We start from the raw sequence: 23,788 nt of genomic DNA, 5'->3' as shown, positions 1-23,788 counted from the left end.
AATGGAATGCTAACAAAACTCAGGTGACATGTCCTGATTTTTCTGCTTTGTGTATATGTAGCTGTTGACTTTTTATTTTATAAACATACTTTTGTATTCTATAGACTGCAAGCCTAGAAGCATGAAAAACTAATATAAACGAGTGGAGAAACACAAAGAATACTTTTGTTTAAGTAATAGAGGTTACTGAATGATGTGCAAATGTGTGACTTTGAGTCACCAGATCTCAATTCAGTTAAATGTCCATGGTTTGAACTAATGTTTGGTTTGTGATATTTTTTGCTGACCTGTTAGTCAATGCTTTCCACCACCATCAACAATACACCAACAACCCTTTAGAAGAATGTGTTCATGCCTCCAGTAAACATCGAGAGAATCTATGAACCTTACAAGTACTTCTACAAATGCCGTACTGAAAAGGCCCCAGGTGGCCCTTTTCATATGACACAGCTGCTGCAGGTTAAAGTATTGTTGTCACCATTAGCAGGGTTTAGTTTGCAGTGCAGTTTCATACGCCTCACTAAGCCTTGAAATTACACAGAAGTACCTTGAATCAATATCAACTTTTAATTTCACATTTCTCCTTCTGTCCTTATGTTGCTTCCTCTCTCACTTTTCTATGTGTGTGCTTTGTATATTTCTTTCCGTGTTCAACCCTGGTCAACATTGGATTGGCTGACCATTTGATTTTCCTTTTGTCACTCATCTCAAGACTAAAATGATGGCATTGTTATCATTAATTGTGTATTAAATATCTAATATTGATTTAAGACCTCTGCATTTTTAATGCCATATTGGTATCCTGTCATTTCATAAAAGCAACAAACCGCACTGTTTTACATCACTGTCAATCATGACGGCTTGTGGCTTTTTGTCCCATAATGTTCACCTGACCTGACTGTATAAACTATCATCAGATCCTCACTTAGTGGTCGGTTGTGGTCAGAAAGCAGTGGCAGAGCACTGCTTTTTTTTACCCGGATGGATTAGAGTGTGACGTCTGAAGCCAGCGTTGGATTAATCTCTGAAGATACAAGACTCATTTAGATTATACTCTAACACGAAACACACACACACACACACACACACACACACACACACACACACACACACACACACACACACACACACACACACACACACACACACACACACACACACACACACACATACAAGCCTGCATGTATTGCGTGCTTGCTACAAGCTCACACACTCAAATACAGTACACAGACACCGTTAACATTCCACCCACTTCTCCACGGTGTCTCTCTCTGTGCATCTTTTCAGTTTGTTCCTTCCACCCTCAGTGTCTGCCTCTTTGTTTTCTTCACTTCTATTCTATCTCTTTCTTCTTCTACTTTCTCTCTCCCGCTGTTCAATCAAAGAATGCCTCTCTTATTTTAATTAGTAGTGGTGTTGTTCTCCTCTTCTTCCCCTGGCCAGGACCACTAATATTGCAATTAGCTCCTGTAGGAAGCTTTCAACAACAGCCTTTGTTCTTCTCCTCGCTGTACAGCGGCCCACGTTCCTGCATTGCTCCACAGAATATTATGTGTGTGATGCAGAGCTCCGTTTTAATAGAGGAGAGAGGCATAATCAAAGCTGGCCTCATTTTACTCTGTCAGAATCATAACACACGTTGTTCTTGTCGGGTGAATGAATGATTCTCTTTTCTCTCTGCTTCTTCCATTCATCCTTTTAGTAATCCTCTCCTTTCCATTCTCTTGTTCTCTACTTTTCTTAACTTCATGCTGCATCTCCCTTCTGTTTCTCCTGATATCTCTCACAGCCCTTCTCCAGCCTGCCCTTGGGGACAGATAGGAGAGCTCGTAAAAAAACAATTGAATTTAACGTTGTGACACTACACTGTTAACCTATGAGTGGGCCGATGTGGTCCGACGATCCTGAGCATGACAGCTCAAGAGGCCGATGGTTGTTTAGGTCGTAAACCTTCTGACACAATCGCTCTCGCTGCCCCGCAGTCTGCCTTCTAAAGCCAAACGTGCCCATGTGAAGCAGGTTTTATAGGAAAGGGAAATGTATATCATTGGATGTGGATGGCCTCCACCATAAAGGACAGCTCCAATGTATTACAAAAGCTGTAGCATGATTACAACTAATGTGTTTGTCTGTTTTTACGATTACTGACTCTACTAAGACTCCAGTGTTTCCATATAAACTCTGTGCTGGCTTAGTTACAATGGCTTCCTGTCAAAAAGTTTATTTAAATGTTATACAATTTTTATATATTATTAGTATTAGTCCACAAGGCCCCTCAGGTCATCTGAGCAAAGGCTACAATTTGTGCCTGGTTCAAAGTTCTAGACTCATGGTGACTAAGCTTTTGCTGTCCTGGCTTCTTGATTATGGAGCAGTTTCCCTCTGGAGGTCAAGACCGTATTCTAAAAAAATGTCATTGATGTTTCCTTGCCCCAATTTGTTATTCTTCTCCTATTGTTTCTCTTTGATTAAGACATTTATTGAAATGCTTTTATAGTCTTTTTTTTTTTTTAACTGTGAGGCACTTTATTATCCTGCTTTTGAGAAGTATTGAATAGATAATTTGCTTAAAACGCAGGTCTTTGTGCTCACTAAGTACATTTCTGAATTCTAGGAGGGTGTTGTGACATTACTAAAATTAAGTGTGCTGTGGAAAAATCACAAGCAGTCAGATTATGAAACCCCAATAAATGATGTCCAAACTGCAAAATTTAGATCCAAGTTGTAATAAACCAGATGTATCCTTTAATCAACACTGCTCAGGATGCATACAGTGAGGGCCCTGATACCATGAAGCTATTTTTAAGAATCAGATGCTCTGTTCTGGGCAAGTAAAAGGAAAGAGACCTCCTGGTGGTCCTGGATGATCCATCTCAGACTGAGTTAAATAGAAAATGAAGTGATGGGTAGAATAGAAAGAGTTGTGTTTATGTTTTGTCCTGCTTATCTCCTAATAACTCATCATCCTTAGACATATATGACACAAGGTCAGAATATCTGGTAGGATATATAGTTACTATTTTATTCCCCTCGCTTCCTATGTCTCACACAGTTGATATTGGTCTACAAATTCAAACACTTTTGCAATAATTCTGCAAATGTATTGTGTATAATGACGTGGTTCAGTCGAAGCTATAATCACAAACTACAGTGCATTGCAGTGGATAAAAGTGATACATAAAGATTGCAGGAAATATTAAGGAGTTGATGGGCCAACAAGGTGCAGCTAAGGGAACTATACATGTTATGGAAAGTCTGATGTTGAAAAGTAGTTTAGTTATTGGCAGCTGCTGCAGATTGTTCTTAAGTTTTTGTTATTAGGTTTTGGGTGTAACTGTATGTATCTCATACAGATATTATGATAGATATTTTATCATTTTATATTACATATCATCTATAATCCTGTTTATCCAAATTCAGACATTGGGTGTATATAGTTCCTGTATATCCAAATATACCAAATGTCAGAGGGAAACCATGATAATAGGATATTTTATTGTTATGGCTGTAGAGTAGAGTAATACCTCAGTAGAATATTATGGGGTCGTTTGAAATCATGTCATGGCATATATCAGGGTGCCATAATGTGGCCAAGAGGAAAAAAATAATCACATTGTTAAAACAAAAAAGGCTGATATAGCCCCCATTCAAGAATTGCATCGTTATGATGAGGAAGCTGCAAAACTTAAGGAGATCTATTTATTTTCCAGCTGTCATAATACTGTGAAAAGCTTGGTTTGATGCTATGGCGAGGTTTAATCTATTCTGGTTGTGTGTGTTTGTGTGTGCTTACACATACAGAGGTTAGCATGCTAACTAAACATCTGCCTTTCACATTCAGCATTTGATTCCCTTTCCTCTCCTCTCTACTGAGACTACCCCAACAACTGTTCAAAAGATGCTTCTCTGCCGAATAAAACTTTCTCCCTGTGATCATGGGGACAGAGATGGAGGGATACGGGAAGGTTGAGGGAAAGTGAAAGAGTGTCAGGCTGTGCTGAGCGAGGTGGGGGGAAAGAGCAAGAGGAAAATCTCTGACATGAAATAAAAATTAAAAAAAGAAGACAGCAACATCTGTGCGGGAACTTCAAACAGCCTTTGAAAGGCAAAATGTGATTCTGTTCGGGATTCTCTGGCTTGGTAAACAGCCGGTTTTTATTTTGGAAGTCAGTTGGAGTGTGTGTGTGTGTGTGTACGTGCATGTTTGTATATGTGTGTTTAGAGGAGGGATGCTTTGTAGGAGATGAGGGACTGTCAGAGCTGGGATCGAGGAGAGAGGGGAGAACACATTGAGAAAGGACGAGGGCTCCAAGTACTGGGATTGGCAGGGATGTAATACAGTGTAAATCCACCTAAACCCACTTTACTCACATTTTGAGCCTTACATATATGCCTTTTTTAATCATGTCATTGTCATTTTTGATTGGATGGGATCTGCATGTTCATAAATTTCAGGATAAGGAAATGTGTGGCTACATGCTATTCTGTTCATTTTATCCTAACATTGATTCTCCTTCTCTCTCTCATGTCTCCTTTCTGCCTCCTGGCTGGATGGAACCACAATACTTCATGTCCTTCTTACTCCTTACTTGTGTACCAGGTAAGACACTTGTTAATAAAACTCCTCCTCCTCCATTTCCTAACACATTCTGAACCACACATCAAACACTGAGATGTACTTCAGTCTGTTGAAATGTAGCTAAAACTCACTCACTTCAGGCTCATTTGTGTGAAATTCAGCCAAGCACTGTGCTACCACGAGAACACTTTTGAAAGTCAGCAGCAGCATAATAAGTGTTACCCAGTCTTTGGATTATGGAGTTAAGGTGACTTGCATATGTTTTTTTGTCCAAGGACAGAGATAGTGAGAAACCTGTATCAGGCGGGTCAGAGAACCACCATGTATTTCAAACTTGAAATAACTGAGAAGCAAAGGATACAATTATCAGGTCATATTTCTACTGAGTTGTACATTTATAGATAAATGAGTAATGATAGAAATCAGAGAAGATAGGACATTCTATGCTTCTTTGTTGGAGAAAGGATAAGAAAGGTTTGAATGAGAGGTTTAAATGTTGTTGATGTATTGATGTTCACGCTCACAGGTTTACCTTGTGTTACACAGCTTACTCTAGCTGGCTGGTGTGAAATAATGACTCACAGCATTAATAATTACTTGTGGAAACTTTCACCACATCTTTCACTCTAATCACGTAACACTTTTAACTGTGAAAGGGAAATTGGGTGCCATAATTTCATAAACTGTCTGTTGAGTAGTGTGGTTTTTCAAATATTGGTGAGCCTTCTGTAATAATGAGGTGCTATTCATGAAGTTGTCATTGGGCTTCCTATTGGGCATTTAGTAAGGTTGCCATGACACCAAGACCATCTATTGACAGACAGAGCTATGATGTGGGGAAAGTATCAATACTACTACAGTAGGTGTTTCTATACCTCTTCTGCCCCATCCCAGTCTATGAATCTCTCTTTCCCTTCTTTTACTTCTGTCATTTCTAATGGCTCTTATCAGCTTCTTTTTTTTTTATTCCATCCAGTTGTTTTCTTACATACATTATTGTCATTTTCATCTCTGCTGCTCCAATCACTTTGTTTCCCTGCCTCCCTCTTCTCTGTCATTCTTCTCTCCCTGTTTCTCCTTTGTTCCTCTGTACTGGCTAAGGCTGTGTGTGTGTGTGTGTGTGTGTGTGTGTGTGTGTGTGTGTGTGTGTGTGTGTGTGTGTGTGTGTGTGTGTGTGTGTGTGTGTGTGTGTGTGTGTGTGTGTGTGTGTGTGTGTGTGTGTGTGTGTGTTTGTGTGTGTGTGTGTGTGTGTGTGTGCGCGCCTGTGTGTGACGGAGTGGAGCAGGGCTCTGCAGTGAGGTGATGGTATGTGAAATCACTGACATTACAGAAGGGGGGAGGTGGCGATGTTTCCACTACAATGCTGTCCTCTAATCGGCAGGAGCACCATCCGTGTACCACGTCTCTCCTCACCTCCTTCTCCCTCGCTCTCTCTGTCCAACTGTCTCTCCATCAACCCCTCATTTCATCACCCTTTCTTCCTTCTCTTCATCCTCATCCTCTTCTTCTCCCCCTCCTCCCATCTCTCTCCTCTCTTAGCAACATGAGTGTCAGCATCCCTGTGACTCTAGATCAGTTGGTTTCTGAAGCGTGTGTGTGTGTGTGTGTTGTGTACTTGATGTCCATACATATTATTTTTGAGCATATTGTTTATACTTCACATCCAGAAAAAATATGTTTTTGTTGTCGTTTCTCTGACTGTCTAGTCCTGTTGGCTCTTCCTCTTTTTTGCATGTCTCTGCAGTAAAATCACAGTGGCTGGACAGCTTTATACTTAAAACCACCAATGGGTAACATTTACACATGGACCTGGCTACTGCATTTCTATTACTAAAAAAAAGGTACTGTTGTTGTATTAGGACACTGTTTTCACAAAGGAATTTCTAAAGTCACAAAATTAATTTGTTTTATTATCACTTGTGTTTTGGCCCTCTTGCTCTCTAATTCAAATATCTTTAAGAACACTAATCACTTTGCATGTCCTTCAGTAGAAATCATTCTAAAATGACTGAAAATGGGTATTAGAAGGACATATTTGCAAATTTAGGCAGTTTGGTAGTATTACAAAATGACATTTATCATATAATGAGTTTACCCATATTGTTTAAATGACCAAAGTAGCCTAAATACCCCAAATGGACAATAATGAGCCATAATGATAACAATAAACAACCACTGCACTTATTGGTGATTTAATGTAGCAACAAAATCGACATGACAAAGTCAAGTGCACAATTTCACCTAATCAATTATTAATTTAGGCATTTCAATGTGATGGTAAGAAGAGAACATCACCAAGACACTTGAGGTAACCAAAGCTTTTTAAATTTACTTCATAACATTATAATGGAAAATAGATTCCTCTTTTGGTGTTCTATTTATGAAAAAAGATTAAGGCAACAGGCAAATTTGGTTTAATAGCCTATAAACAATAAAAGGTAACATGGCAAATCAATAATTAATGGAGCATCAGTTAACTCAAAATAAGTTTTACACACCAAGAATGTTTGTGAGACTCCATTTCAACCCATCTGATTAAGTGTCCCTCAAACATTCTTTCGGCAGACATTCAGTGCCTTCACTGAATTTTTCACAGACAACTTTCCTGCATTTCAGACACTTGGCGGAGGTTACTGCAGGTCAATGTCCTCTACTCTTTTTATAATTTAATTATGAGTTGACATAGTTGTCAGATCACACACTCCAACGAATGCTGCTGCCTAGCAACTTAGAGTATTCAAACATAAACTGCACGGGATTAAATGCATTTCATGAAGAGGGTATATTTTACCTGGTGGCGCTTATAGGTATAAATGCCCATGTTTTTTCATCTGGATTCATTTTCACTATTTTTAACAATACAGTGTGCGTACAATATTATTTTAGGAGACTTGAGGAGATGAATATTTTATGACAGCATAGTAACATAGAATTGAAAAGCCACCACAGGGAAATTTTACCCCATGGCGGTTCTAGTGTTCAAGGTCCAGTGTGTAGAATTTAGTGGCATCTAGCACAATGGACTTGGCATAAATTGAGTATAATATTCAAGTATTTGAATTGTTTTAATTAGTGTATAATCACTTTTATATCTACAAAGGGAGCGGGTCCTTTTGCCACAAAGCCCAACATGTTTCAACACTGGAGGACAGTAGTAGCTGGTAGGCATCAAATACAAAGTTACATGGAAAATGTAAAGGAGCCTTTTAGCAGAGATATAAGGAGATTTAGGAGCTGACAGTGAAAGGAAGCCGGAGGGTGAAAATAAAGTGGAGGGGGATGAGGTAAAAGTGCAGGTGAAAGGGAGCCCCCAACTGGCTGGAGCTGGTACTGGTACCCAACACTCTTCACATCCTCCTTTGCTTTTCCCCTCTTCTCGTTTCCCTTCTCTTTCCGATTTTTTGACTAGATCTGGCTTATCTCTAAGACTAGTACAGACATCACTTCATAGGGTCACAGATGATGCTCATAGATTAGTGGTAATCTCACTTTCCCTGATGACCTGTGCCGCCGTGTGTGTATATATCTGCTTGTGGGACAGTTTGCGTTCCACTTAGAGAAGCATCTACAACTCCTTAGACTGTAATCTCCACTCTCTTTCCTCTTCTTTTTCTGTTCCCCATCCCTCTCTTCTTCCTGTCCCTCCCTATCTGCACTTGAGCACTGCGCCAAGCCAGAGTTATAAGGCTATTTGAGTCATCAGCTCCGGGCAGAGTGTGTCTTGTGTGGCTCTTGTGTGTGTGTCTTGTGCCGTGAGTGTTTGACCTGAACTCTCTACATACAGCATCTGAATGCTAAGCTCTGTGTCTGTTTCCTATTACTGCAGCAGTGCAGAGGCCAGGGGCAGACATGCATGCACACACACACACTCACACCACGGCGGACAGACATAATTTGGGCACATCATCTTAGCTTGTATGCAAATTACTTGGAGCACAAACACACACACACACACACACACACACACACACACACACACACACACACACACACACACACACACACACACACACACTTACACAAACCTCTCCTTTTTTCTTTAACCTGGGGTGTGGACCACCCATCAGCGTCCATCATAAACCACTTCTCCCTCCGCCTTGTCTCCATAGCAACGCCATAGCAACCCCCCTCTGACCCAGCCAGCCACTAGCAGAGCCCTTGACATGAACTCAACCCGCCCCTCTCAACCTCTCCATCTGTCATTAGTGGCTGAAAGGATTGTCCATCAGCACTCCTGACATCTTGATTGGCAGTCTCTGCTCAGACATGCATGGAGAGTGCAGCTCTTCAAAATGAGATCGGCCTGTGAAGGACGAGCACAAGAATACAGGAACTGGTTTAAACAAACTTGAGTCTTTCCTCAATGAACACAAACCTGAGGGAGGGTGGCTCTTGCCTTTGACAGATAAGTGAATAGGTGTTTGAGGGGTCTTCAGTCAGATCTGTGTTTCTGTCTTTGATTGTCAAGTGATGTAGCATATCCAAACTGCCTTACGCACATCCATCACAGAAGAGCAACATGTATCATTCCATAGTGACAAACTCATTCATAGCTGTTATGCCAGGACACACAGTGATGTACAACATGTAATAAGCACGTCAGGAATACCTCCCATGTCTGCAAGGCTCCTATGACAGTTTCATGAGCATTAACATGATATATAAAAGCCACCATCAGCCCTGCACACATGACAGATGTTGCAGTATTCTCATTGAAACTGTCTGTGTTTGTCATTCGATCACTTACTGGTATAAATTGAATGCACTAGTAGTGTTCAAACGATTCTGGCATCCCTATGTCCAGCAGTAAAGATCTCTGTTATTATTGACAACACACGCACACAAACATTCAGTCTTACTCATCAGATGGCTGCGTGTCTGTGTGAAGTGTCATGTATGGGGGAGGTGTTGTGCCTGATCAATATGTCATCAGTCGCCCTGACTGTATCATTATCATTTTAATGACTGCAGTATTTTCCCTGCTGATGGCCGCCAAGATGAACACAGCAAGGCCAGAGGTCTCTAAAAGTACACTGCTGCTATAGTCAGCTAGAGGCTGCATTCAGGTGTCACATAATGGCTGGTGACATTTCGAAAAAGCCAAGCAGCTAATGAAGAAAATACAGAGTTTATTGATCAATGCTATAGTTCAATAAAATGCGCATTTTTATTTTGTTTGTTGAGGCTATCCTCCATTGCCATTTAATCTGCATTTATGTGATATCATACACTGAGTGAAATTATGTGTCTTCTGCCACACTGCATGTTAATGATCATAGCTGCAACTAACCATTATCAACTTAATAGTGGTCCAGGAGATATTGTATTTACATACTATATTTTTACATTTTGCATCTTTGCTTCATAAATTACAAACAGTTAATCACTTATCAAGATTGTTGCTGATTAAATTTTCTGCTGATCGACAGTTTTCACACTGCTCTGGATAATCAATATACAACGTAACACGAATGAAGTATAACAATGTTATTAGATCATCTAACAAAAAATGTACACTGCATAAAGCAGATACTAAAAGGTCAATGACAGAAAAAGATAACATTGAAAACAGTGTAAAGGAGGTTGAAGGAAATGTCATAGTCCTGCTACTTTAATACTGTGGATTCTCATGGCAGAGAGAGTGAAGTAGAGATAGGAAAAGGAAAGGAAAGTGTATGCTATAGGGTGTGTGTGTGTGTGTGTGTGTGTGTGTGTGTGTGTGTGTGTGTGTGTGTGTGTGTGTGTGTGTGTGTGTGTGTGTGTGTGTGTGTGTGTGTGTGTGTGTGTGTGTGTGTGTGCGTGTATATGTCTTGTGTGTGTACTCAGCCTCTCTGCATGTATGTACTCCCGTGGTCCTGTGTGTGGTGACAGGCAGACGTCAGAGTAAAAGCCCCCTGAAGTCGTGTTGAACAGATGTCGCTCTGCTCTCTGTTTCCCTGGTGGTTGAATACATAGACCTGGCACTCTGCCGTCTCTCTCTCTCACTCTCTCTTTTTTATCCGTCTCTCCCTCTGTTTTTTTCAATTTACTCTTCTATTAAAATTCGCTGTCCTTTCTTCAGTCAACACACTTTTTTAGACTCTCTGTCCTCCTCCCTTATCTGTTTTTTTTGCTGGCAGAGTGTTCTCTCAGCATTGTTAGACATCTCACTCTAAGATCAGTCTTTGTTCTGTTAAAAGGCCAGGTGAAATGGAGTCTTGGTGAAGTGCCCTTGGTGCTCTGCATATTTTTTGTCTAGTAGTGTGTATGTGTACAGTTTCTGTGTATCTGCCCTTTTTGTACAAGGCAATGTTCCAAGGCCTGTGACGCGAGCCCTGTCTCTGAGAAAGCAGGCAATCTGGGCTTTGGCTTTTCTCCAGAACCGCTTTCGTTTCCATTCAGCAGTTGGATGTTACTCAGTGAAACACACATGTGCCCAGTTCATACACACACACACACACACACACACACACACACACACACACACACACACACACACACACACACACACACACACACACACACACACACACACACACACACACGTACATACAAATACACCCATATGAACACACAGAATCAGTGATAATTACAGACTAGATGAGCAGTTTTCAGGCAAGGTCAGAGTTCTGCTTTCTTTTCCTTAGTAAGACTTCCTCTTTTGCCTTTTGGAACTGGCTACTTTCTTACCAACTTTCACTTATATATGCACAGACAGACAGACACACACACACACACACACACACACACACACACACACACACACACACACACACACACACACACACACACACACACACACACACACACACACACACATACACACAACCCACTGTTGTTATGGTAGGAACACATGATGCAAGAGCAGAGCCATCCCTCCTTATGTCCCATGGGGAAAATGGGGGTGGGGGGTTGCAAAAAAGAAAGAATTGTATAAGGCCACAACAAAAACAAACTGAGAATGAAAGGGAAGGAAGAGTGACTGATTGACTAAAGAGAGGGAATAAGGGACAAAAGTTAAAATGATAGAGGGACTCAAGTTAGGGGGGAAGAGAGAGAGAAAGAGGAAGAGAGAGAGAGAGAGGGAGGGAGAGAGAGAGAGATCTGGCTTTCGGTGGCTACTAGAAATTCCCTTGTTGCCTCATTGAGATGCAGTCGTGGTTTGCGTAATGAGCTAGCTGCCGCTGACGCAGTGATTTAGCCAGAGGAGTCGCTCAAATTATCCCACTCCTCGAGAGAGATGTCAACAGCTCCACCAATGGCTGCTCGGCTGATTAGCAACGCATCCTCCCATCACAACACCTTCCACAACTCTCTACTGATTTCATTCTTCAACACTGTCTCCGCCTCCTTGCCGTCTTCCTCTGCAGCGCCCTCCCCCTAGGATGTCCCACAGCTAAGTACATTTGATTGTTATGGTATGAACAACCATGGCCTGCTAGTGGAAATATACAGTATACTGTACTGAGTGGCTTTAGTCAGCACTGTTTGTGAATTAATGTTTGACTTGAAGAAGAAATGGTGTAGTACTCTAGACGATGGAATGGCAGGTAAAATAGCAAAGAAAGATTACTGCAATGTCCCTGTTTTAACCCACCTGGAGACCTTTATTGCCTATCATATCCAACCCCCCTCGTTTCCTGTCTGTCTCTCCACTGACAAATGTCGAATGAAGAAAAAATAAAAATAAATAAAAGCATAACTAGTTGGCAAATCTCCTTGTATTTTTTATAAAAAACATGGGGAACTCGCTCTCAGTAAAAAATAGTGTCCTTTTAAGATAATATGCAAATGATCCTGTATGACTATGTGTTATCATGCTCCGCAGAATGTGCGTTTAACATGGATTATGCATAGATGTAAAAATAGAGAAAACAGGAAAATGTTCCAAATAGGATGAGTCATGTTCACCCATCTCAGCACTTGTGGGGATTCTGAAAATGGGTATTAAAAAAAAGCTTGTTAATTTGTAGATAGAAACACAAGAGCTTTTGCAAGATCAAGATTATACAGTATATTGTACCTCAGTTATTCTCAAATCATGAAGGCACACTGATACATTATTCACAGTCAGTTCAATGCAGGGCATCAACCAGAAATACCCTTTAGTGTCTTTATAAATGTCATGATAAATTGGTTATATTAGTTCAAAAATCTACTAATGATTTTATATCTACTGGCAAAGTGCACAAGCATTTTGTACCTCCTAAAATATGGAAGAGATCAAAATGATTCCAATCTAATTAGTGTGTTTTTCAGTTACTTGTAAAGTGGAAAAATCTATCGGCTCACGTCAGTTTTGCCCGACAGAATGAACAGAATTATGGTCAGGAACTGGTCAGAAGCTGCATGTGTATACTACATGTTATAATAGTTCACGCTCATGTAGATCCTGCTGCTGGTGTATAACACTGCTGTTTTGTTGACAGATTTCTTGTGCATTCTTGTAGGGTATGGTGAAAATCCTCTGTGTACTCAATGCGCACATGCTGTCTTCATTGTTTCCATGCCTTGAGGTGTTTCTGATCAGACCGTACACTAATGGTGAAGCTTTGACACTTTGACCTCTCTACTATGCAGCGTTTCTTCTACGCCAGTGAAGATAAAGTAGGTCCAAAGACATAGGAAGGAGGCAGGAGAGGAAACCACTTGCCAGTATTCTTGAACCTTTTGACTTTTGATCAGGCAGAATTCGTGTATGTATCAATGTCACACATCGGGAGGCGGCCCCATACCCTGGACACATAGGTACACTCCCCCATAGAGGACTGTTCTAAATCCACACACTGTAGGTACATATTGGAACAACCTTGTGCATATTGACCATAATAACAGGGTTTATGCTCACCTTAGACAGTCCTTCCTGCTGTTGTTTGCCTTTTTTCACTTATTTTTGAAAGAATTGAATGTCAGACTGTTGTATAAAGCCAATTTTAAGTTAATATAGAAGCATAAGTTAGAGAATAAAAGGAGGATGTCTCAATTTGTCTTCTGTCTATTTTTGTTTTTCTTCTGCTGTGTGAATTGAAGTTTATACCACTGTGTGGCTTCCCTGTTTCCCTGTCATGTGCTCAAGTCGTCATCTTCTCTGCCTGCCCCAAAGTGGGAACGCGGCACCCTCATTGCCAATTAAACTCCAATCAACAAACGAAGATGGAGTGAGACATCGAATTACATCCAATATCCTCTCCCATACTCAAGCCTGTCTTTGCCAGCCACAAATTAGCTTACAAATTAAGGCTCTGAAGATGGGAGAAGAGTTGCCAGATAACAACCAAATAACATCCTGCCTCCGTCTTGATGTGTCGTTCCAACTTGGATCCGTCTTCCTGCCTTCTCTTGATGTGCAGGGAGAGTTTAGTGAGAGAGTTTTTCCTGGTTGAGCTTCGTCCATCTATTTCAATCTCCATTCGGGAGAAAGCTGGTTATTAAGACAGGTTGATGAGAACTCATCTCACAGAAGTGTGTTCTGGTTTAATCTATGTTTGATAATGAAGATGTTGCATAGACAACCCAAACACAGTTAATTAATGAAAAAACTCAAGCTGAATTACAGATGAGGAAAGTTTGATTAATGGCTTCTTAGAGTCAGATTTGCTCTTCCCTCTCTTTTCCAGCCCACACAGTTGGCCCCTCTATATGGCTCATATGCCAGAAATTGCATGTTTTTCTCTTCTTGTACATGTTTTCGTATATGCATGCAAGTGTACATGTGTGTGTGTGACAAACACAGAAAGAGTGTGCAGCCACCGCCAGCATGTCTTTTGATGGTTACAGCAAAGTTTTGTAATATTATCCAGTCAGATGTTTAATAATTCATACTTTTATATTGGGGGTTATCTAACACATGACAGGCAGACAGTGTGCAGCTCTTTGAGTAGTGTCTAGGGGCTCCGCTCACTATGAAGCCTAGAAGCCTATCAGAGTCATCACCACAGCACCAATCCTTAGCACATCATTTCACCTCTTCATTTGACTCCTGTCTCCCTTGAGCATTGTGTAAGTACATGTTTAGCATGCACACACGTGTTAAAAATGTCACACACCAGTAACATCATTTCCATCCTCTCTATTTATGTGTACAAGTATGTATGTACTGTAGATAAGTGTGTGTATGTACATGCACGTGCATACTTCGGTTGCTGCAGTGGGCCTGGTGTGGCTAATTAAAAGAAGCCTGCTTGCATTATTCATGAGGCTGTAATTATACATTCCTTTTGCTGATCCCCAGTCAGAGGCATTAAAAATAGATCTGAGTCTCCCTGCTCCACCCTCCTAGGCCCCACTTTCTCTCCGTGTTTTGACTAAGTCTCTCTCTGTATCTCTTTATTTATCTTATCCTTATCAGTATTTCTCCATCTCCCTGTCACTGGCCTCATTGTCGCAACCTTCTTTTTTTATTTGTTCTTTCCATCTCTCCTCTCATATCTTCCATATCTGCCCACCGTGTCTTCATTCATGTTTGTTCTGATGTTCCCGTTTGGGATTTGGATAGAACATTCCTCTGACAGTGTCACTCTCGCTTGCCTCTGTGGCCTGACCTCCAGTCACTTCAGGCCAGAATTCAGAGTGAAATATTTTGAATTTGCGATGACATCTCGGCAGAGAGATTCAAAAGAGAAGAGATATCACTGCCTCTGATCAACTTAATGGGGAGACTGTCTCCTCACAAAAAGCAAAATCTGTAACAAGGAAGTTCTCCTTGACTTTTTGAGCCATTCTTAGAACATGACTTGAGGGGTGTCAATGTTTGTTTGATAGTCTGTCTTTCCACCACTTTGGTCCATACTGGCATATCGACAACTTCTGTATGGCTTGCCTTACATTGCAGTTTTGTGGCTGCTGGCTGAAGCACTCTCACTCAATGTTCATACTCTTTTTTTCTTCTTTTTTTATTCCCTTTCAATACAGTGTCAAAGAGTCACAACATGGCTGTAGACTCTTTAGTCCTCTTTAGTCACCAAAACCTGCAGCAGCAGAATTTCTTTTGACACTCTTTTGGCTTCAGTGCAGATAAAATGTGTGGATATCTATATGGGTACCATATGTTTTCAACACAAAGTCATCAACATCCAGGAACTTTTTGCCCAATCAAATGAATGACAGCCTGAACTTTCTGAGCTATTTTCTTCTGTGCAATCATGCATTACTTACCCCTGGCAATAAGACTGGTTCGCCTTGCTGACAGAAAAAGAGTGTGTGAAGCTTGCTTCTTCTATCGTGCAGGTGATGAGCTTCTGAGGACGTATTTGTGCATATATTTACATGGTGATGAGACTGATGCAGAGAGGGGCGGGGACTTCTAAGATCTGCCAATCAGAGAGTTTGTTAGATAACTAAGTGGATCACTCAGTCGCAGCCCTTGGGCGATGCTCTCAATCGCTCTCATACTTGTTTCTGAATGTGAAAAATAGATTAGATGCCTTGAAGCTACAGTGCTTCATTCCCTTTTACCACATTTCACTGTATTATGTAAATGTGGTTGTGGATTTGGAATTGGTTTCTCAAATCCATGTGCCACTGTATGCCAAGTGACACATTCAAACTAAGTAAATTGTTTTTCAGCTGTTTTCACACATAGATTGAGCTTTCTGGTGGAGAAAAAAGGATCATGTCTTAATCATGTCTTGATTCTAAATCTGGTCCAGGGACTATTGAATAAAACTAGCCATTTGGGTAACTATGGTACATTTAGAGCAGTGGATATTATGTTTTGTCCCAGACAAATAAACTGATAAATACGTAAATGTTTTATTCAGCAATAATGATGATTAAGAAGTTGACACTTCTCAGGGCGCCCAGGAAAGGGAGACACAGAAAAAATACCTTTGTGTTTTTTTTTGTTTTTGTGAAGTGCCATTATTATTTTATTTACCAAGAGATTCATGTTTTGTACAGGGAGTCAACTTATAAGGGAGCTGTCGAGCAAATATGCTATTTCACACAGGCCAAATAAACAGTTTCTGTATGCATGCGTCAGTGTGCCTCCTTCCTCACTCCAGTACTCCAGGGCTAAACTGCTCTTCCTGCTTTTGAAGCTGTTTAGTTGGTCTGGGCCTCTGTTGTTACTGATGTTGTTGCTGCTGCTGCTGTTGCTGCTGCTTTGCCTGGTAGGGTTTAGAGGGTTGCAGGGGAATTCAGGCTGGGTAGACTAACGTCACAGCTGACTGAAATTGCAAAGAGACCGAAAGGAGAGGTGGAGAACTGGAGGAGATAGAGAGAGATTCAGTGAATGAAGAAGGAGGAAAGAAGCGGCGGGATAGAGAGAGAGACAGAGAGAGTGCTTTCACCGAGTGGTGAGTGAGCATTGTTTGATCTTCGACATGCTGTCTCCCTCCTGCACAGTATGACTCAACAGCTTTCTGCTGGTGTATTCCCTCTTTCTCTTTTTTTGTGACTAGATGAGATGATGAATAGAGAGAAGGGGAGATAAATGAGTCAGACACTGATGGGTAGAGAAGGAATGAGGGCAAACTTTGGCGGAAGCTGAGAAATAAGGAAAAGACAAGAACATGAAGTAATTGGATAACAAAATGGATGGAAGAGAAAGTAGAAACTCATAAACAGGGAAATACAAGACAAGTCTACAAACTTCAAAGGGGACATAACATGGTTTTTGTGATTTTCTGTTATTTTTATACTGTTATGTTGGATGCCTATGTTAAACATCGTAAAACTTCCAAAACTTTTGGTGAATCTATGTGAAAATGCTCCCAGAAAGTCATAAACCCAGTCTGCTGTAAATGCTTCGTTTGCAACATTACCTAAACATCAAAGGGATGTCAGATCGTTCACATGTACCCACAAGTGGCCTTCCATTCCATAATCTTTATTGCTAATGTTTTTTATGGGCTATGGGCTGCTGTCCGCTGGCATATTACAGATCAGATTCTGGCTCGAACATGTACAGATGTATTTGAGAAAACATTTTGAGTAAAGAACGAAAAAAAGAAGTGAAATCGTCTACTGTTTGTTTATATTTCCTGGAGCTGGCCAGTCAGAACAGAGTGTGCTTATTGGAAGAAGCTTTGTTTTTCCCCACCCACATTCAGTGAAGACCCACCCTACTCTGACTATGACTGGCTAGGACCTGTTTCCATTGTTGGTTTGGTTGGTTAAGTTTAGGTTTAAAGAATGAGATGATTAGGGTTAGGGTAACAATATCAGGGTCAGAGCCAGTTAGGGGCAGAGTAGCAGCACGTTCTTGAAATGTGTGTGATACATCAAGACCAAAAACAAGACCCGTTTCATTATGTTCTATAGTTTTGGGGTCAGGCCCAACTTTAAAATAAATGGATAAATCAAAAGCAAAACTCCACACAAATGTTTTATTTATTTAGGTTCTGATTCATTTTGTTTCCAATTAATGGTTTTCTATCAGGGGCTGAAGACAGTTAATACGTTTCTGCACTGTGTGACAGAAATGGAAAGATAGTCGACAGAAAGCAGCGATTTTCATGGAAAAATAGGTTGTAATTCTATAAGTGTATGTCTGCTACAGTATCCAAAAGCATAGATTTGACCTAACCATGTGTGACCGTCACCACCACTACATACAAATGCAAATGGTCTATGAACTGCTTTCATACATAGCGCTTCACAATTTGCGTCTTTGTTACCCATTTGACATGTGGACAAGAGGAGCCAAGGATCAAACCAATATTTCAGTGGATAAACAACCTGATCTACCTGCTCTGTGACCTGTGTAAAATAAATACAAATTGTTGTATTATAATGTATGATAATATCTTATATATAATGTCTGATAATAGAGGAAGTCTGTATTTGGTGTAGTAATGTATGTGGAGCTGACAAAACTGAAGAGATCATGCTTCAATTTGATTATTTAACATTCCTGCATATTAATTTGACCTGTGTGTGCTTATGTATTTATGTGAATAAGAGAGTGGGAGAGAATGAATACACAGAACCATGGTGGCTGATGGTTGGTCTTAAACTCCTGCCCTTTGACCTGGTGAAAGGGATTCCCACGCTCTACAGCAAGGGCTTTCCATATGGCCAGAAGACGCTGGAGGAATAAGCCGTAGTAGCACATTGTGTTTCCTTTCAACACTGATTCCAGGGCAGAGCTGTAGCCCCCACGTAGAGCATTCGGGGTTAGAGAGCAGAAGTGGAAAGAAGCTCACAGATCTGTGCCTAAGGGCAACGAGCTTCTCAGAGCCAGCGCCTCAGGGAGAGAAAACTAAGCCAGCATAAGCTACTACCATCTGCCGGCATTGGCTTACGGCTTCTGAAAGATCAAGTTTGAAAGTGAGAGAGGTGCACAAGTGGAGACATCTTCGTCATCCTTCGCTCTCTTCTTCTAGTAGTTGCTTCCAAATGGAAATTAAGCTATCCAGTAATGATCTTTAACCACATGGATGCCGGTGCTTTGAGGAGAATGAAGCTGGAAAAATTGTGTTGTCTCTTTGTATGTGTGTGTAGTTAGCAGGTGGAGATCATAAAGAGTCTCTCCTAGGTTTAAAAACAAGCTGGGTGTTCCTGTCCTCTCTCCTGCGCTTTAGTGTTCACTCACAGCCTCTCAGATCAATGGCTGGGGAAATCAAGCTCACAGTCGGAGTCCTTCTCCACTACTACCTGTTCCTCCTTGGATGTCCCAGCACTATCCAATAATAAATCGACCACTGATTGGCATGCTTTGGAGGCTGGAACAAAAACAGCTCTCACAAGTTAACACAGGAGGAGATAAGGGTTCTCTCCCCGGGACTGTGAGTTTCCTGGCTGGCCTGCCAGGCTAAACAGCTTCAAGGGAAGGCAAAGGAAGACAAACATAAACATGCCTACAGGGGCCCACTGTGAACTGCCATAATATCTCAATGGATTTAAATAAAGTGCTAAACACAGGTCTCCCTTTGAAGCCCACTGATGCTCACTCAGAAAAACTTCTCCTCACCAGTGTGCTTTCCTTCAACATTATTTTGGGATGGATTATTGACAATTTTCAAATATAAAATCTTGACAAGACCTTCCTGACCTAAGTGCAACTCTTTTTTTGCCTGGGCCCAGACGTTTAAATCCACCCATTCCACCAAGTCGAGTTGACTGATTCTGTTAGAAATGGATTGTAATGAGTTGACTGTCTGATGTCTGATCTCTTTTTTACTTAATTTGTGTGAGCTTGTTATGTTTGTGTGGCTCCCACCCACTGACTATTTTGTCAAAAATATGTTTTTTTTAATCCCAAGACTCAAAAGTCATTATCATTTCAATTTTTTGCAAAGGCTTTTTCATTTCTTCAAAAAGTTCAGTTACATGCTGCTATAATTAATACACCCTGACATCTATTAGATATCAGGGCATCAGCTCAGTGATGATATCATGAAAAACATTGTCTTTTGAAGTGAGACAAAAAGCTCATTACTAAATCGGTACTGGCACATGGCACAATGATGCCGAGCAGGAGACCCACTGCCAGAATGTTCTGTGTTTTTTTGTTGTCTGTAGTTGATTTGTAACATGTTCACTACTCTTCACACTTATTTTATTAATTAACTTTTAATTGATGATATTTTACTTCACAGTCATGGAACTCAATGGCTCTCCTATTCTTCTTTCTGTCTTGCTTTCTTCTTTTTCCTGCTTTGACTCATTCTTTCTGACCCCTCGGTTCTCTAGTCTGCTTCTCCTAAATGGCCAGCTCTGAGTATGCAATCAGCTCAGCTTTTAATTAAAAACTTTTATTATTCATGTCTGATTTCTCAAAGCCAGCGGGGCGATGATTGAAACCATGGCTCTGCCACGTAGCCGTGCAGCAGCTTCCATCACAGTGCTGCAAAATGCTGCACACTTCTGATGCTCACTGAGCCATGGACCAAAGTTCTCATTCTGTGTCTTCCTCCAGCAGTCCCTCCACATTATATCATTAATCACAGAGGCGCATGGAAAGTAAAGAGTGCAAAGCCGGGATGGAGGCTGGGGGTCAGTCGATGGTGGCCTCTCCAGCACATAAGTCCCTGGCTGGTGTCATTATTCTGACATTGTTGTGAAGGCGAGAGCTTTTGATGCTATTGATTTGGGAGTAGGGCGAAGGAGAGGAGAGATCGATGAACTTGCTGATTCAGTGGTGTTGCAAACTTAGGTCAGCTTCACAGCCTGCTTTTGTCCATATGTGTGTTAATGAAAAGTATATAAGTACAGTGTGTGACGATACCAATATGCAGGTGTGTGTCTTGAGACCTGTTAATGTGACATCCAGTCACAACACAGTGCTGAATATATACTCAGCTTTACACTTAAATATACTTATCAGCTGTACACAAAGGTATATATTTGCATGTGTGTGCAAATATGTGAAATAGTTGTTTTTACAGTTTCATTATGAATATCCAATGCAAATGGAAAAAGATCAAATTAAAATGAAATGTAATCCATAATATGCTCTCGCACACAATAATGCACCCACACTCCCTACTGCAGTGGTAATCTACTCTATATTCCCCCGTGAGACTCTGATCCTTTGTGCTCTCAGTCAAAGCCTCATGTTTGAAGCTATGTTCAAAGACAGCCTACCTGCGCAGCCCAGCCAGATCCAGACGAAACCCTGGGTATTCTGGGCATCTCCTAAACACCCCTCCTCCAGCCTCACCACTGCAGTATCAGTTCAGCCAGAGCTGCGGGAATTTCCTCTGGGGTATTGTCACAGACAGGTGAAAGGGGTGCTGGGAGTATCAGGCAATCAGGACAGAGAGTGTGAAGAGTGGCTGATTAATTGTGGGTCATCGATATGCAGATGTAGATATCACAAAAACTTGAAACAACTTAAGTCACAATGAAAGTAGTGTGAGATAGTGTTTGATTTTGTGGATCTTAATTTTTAGAAGAGCATATTGGACATGAGTCAGGAAGGGATCATTCACAAGTATAAATCATTAGGATATGCATTAGGAGTTGTTATTTTAGAGTTGCTATCAGTGGCTCACAAATGATTAAAATCTATGATAGAGATATTTTACTGTACACAGAAAAGTAATTGTGCATGGATGCACAGCAGAGTAACAATTTTTATCTGTTGCTGCCACATTTTGTGATTTACTGCAAGTTTAATGTGTTTTGCCATGACTGTTTACTGTAGTTCTGTTGTTGTTTTAAGTTGTGATTTTTATGCATGTGGCAACGAGGCTTCTCTCTTCTATCTTTGTGTATTATGTACTGAACTTCCTTGTAAGAGTTCATTTCAATTTATACACAAAGTGGTTGTAAAATAGTAATGCGCTGTGTTCCCTTGCAAATTTCCCTCTCACTAATGTGCCCTTTACTCACGAAAATACAGGCATTGGAGGAAGATGGATAGTGAGGCAAATAATCCAGTTAACTTTTCATGTGTTTGCAGGCTGATATTTTCTCTTTAATGTGTTTATCGTGACTTATGAGCTTCTCTATAGCAGCCATTAACATATGATTACCATCATAGGCTAATGGGTTTGTCTGTTGTTCCCCCTCCTGCTCAACTGCCTCATCCTTTTTTTCCCAGATCTTTCTACATCTTCCTCTTTTCACCATTCACTTCTTTCCCGTCTCTCTTTCATTCTCTCCTTTTCTCTTTTCGTCTCTTAGCCTTAACTCCTCCATGTATCTCCATTCTCGGCCCCCGCGGCCCCTCAGCTCCTAAGCTAGAGCCTCACTCCCACACAATGCTCTCCATTATTGCTTAATTATCTGTGGCCTGTCATTTAAATAATGCGCTATCCCTGACTCTCAATCTCTTTCACTTTTTCCCTTCATCTTCCACGGCCTCTTTTCTGTTTACTTCTTTCTCTCTTTTTTTCTCTTTCCTTTTCTATTTCTCGCTGCTGCTCCCACTTTGTCAGTTCTCTCTCTCCTCCATGTTTCTGTGTCATCATAACACTTTATGTTTATGCTTCCCTTCCCTTCATTTTACTGCCTCCTTAAAGGCCATTGACTCTACTGTTCTCCTGTTTCATATAGAAATCAAACTATAAGGGAGACAGTGGGAGAGCTTGTTAGAAGCTCACATTAAGTCTGTTCATGTCGGCCAGTCAGTTTGCACCAGGGCTACAATGCTTTCCATCAATGTGCTTTCTTTATAGTAATGGCACCATTTCTGTCTCCGACACATTATAGTAACACTTATTAACTGTCACCATCTTCATCCCTGCCAAGAATAGAGTGGCAAGAAATCAAAGCATTCACATCATTCCATGTTGATGTTTCTGTAAATTCAGTGTACCAGCCATTAGAGAGCTCAAACGCAGTAGTTTACAAAGTTAAAAAATCATCTTCTGTCATCTCCAAATCCCTGCGGCAGCTCAGGGCCATAGGGGAAATCAATAATAGAGAGTCAACATTTGTTTGTGTATGGGTGTGCGTTTGTTTGAGTTTGTAAGTAATTTATCTGATGCAAACATCTGTCTAATGTGTGTGCTGATCTGTGGTCCCCTGCAGAAAATGAATTGGTGCTGTCTTCATGGCGGCCCTGTATCAAATACATATAAACGTGCTACTTTGTTCCACTGTAACTGTACACACACTGAGATTTCTCTGCATGTTTTCTGCATTGCTTGTGGTCTATCATTTAACTAAGGATACCTTGGGATATTATTGAGGCAAGGCACGGACCATGCTTTTGTGATTGCGTGACAAATCACAGGATTTATGATACGCGAGGTTTGATTTTGATACTAAGTCTGAACAAGCTGAACATTTGTGTGTGATCCCAACAGAACTGGCTGGTGTGGAGTATTAGACACTGAAGTCTCTCCACATCCCTGAATGTGTTTGTGTTGTGAAGTAAAGGGTCGTTTTTACTCGGCTGCAGTTGTTGAAATATAACAGTTGTTAATGTTTTTCTCTAGATGGTGATGTTTGCAGTTTTCAGCCATGGTCAATAATGCTACTCATTCAATGGTTGACCTTTGGCTTTGCATTGCCTGTGTTTGTTACCACTACCTTTTATTGTCTGTTTTAGCTAACTTAACGCAACTGCATTACAGCAGTTTAGTACATTATAGGAATCAATAACACAAATGACCCACTCACTTACTGCCTTTATGATTCAAATAAACCCCAGAGGGCAGTTTATTTAAGGAGCTGTCTACACCACAGAAATCATTATCAGCATTCTGTACATGAAGTCCCGAGCCATTTTACATCAGTCCAGTAAATTCACATTAGTGGTTAGCAAAATAAAACAACCTTAATTTTTCTTTACACAATGCATAACTGTATTTCGACAAACACAATGAGAGTCCG

The 23,788-nt window shown here is 40.8% G+C and overlaps 1 protein-coding gene across 1 annotated transcript in view; it reads left to right on the top strand.

Annotated features, from left to right (window-relative positions):
- Nucleotides 1-23,788, top strand: part of LOC133982107 (serine/threonine-protein kinase BRSK2) — a 163,082-nt gene that overhangs the window by 73,354 nt on the left and 65,940 nt on the right. The gene's annotated exons all lie outside the window — the stretch shown is intronic.

The sequence above is a fragment of the Scomber scombrus genome, chromosome 6, assembly GCF_963691925.1.
Source record: "Scomber scombrus chromosome 6, fScoSco1.1, whole genome shotgun sequence".
Classification (NCBI taxonomy): domain Eukaryota; kingdom Metazoa; phylum Chordata; class Actinopteri; order Scombriformes; family Scombridae; genus Scomber; species Scomber scombrus.
Note: the sequence above shows the minus strand (reverse complement) of the source record. Positions and strands in the feature narration are given on the sequence as shown.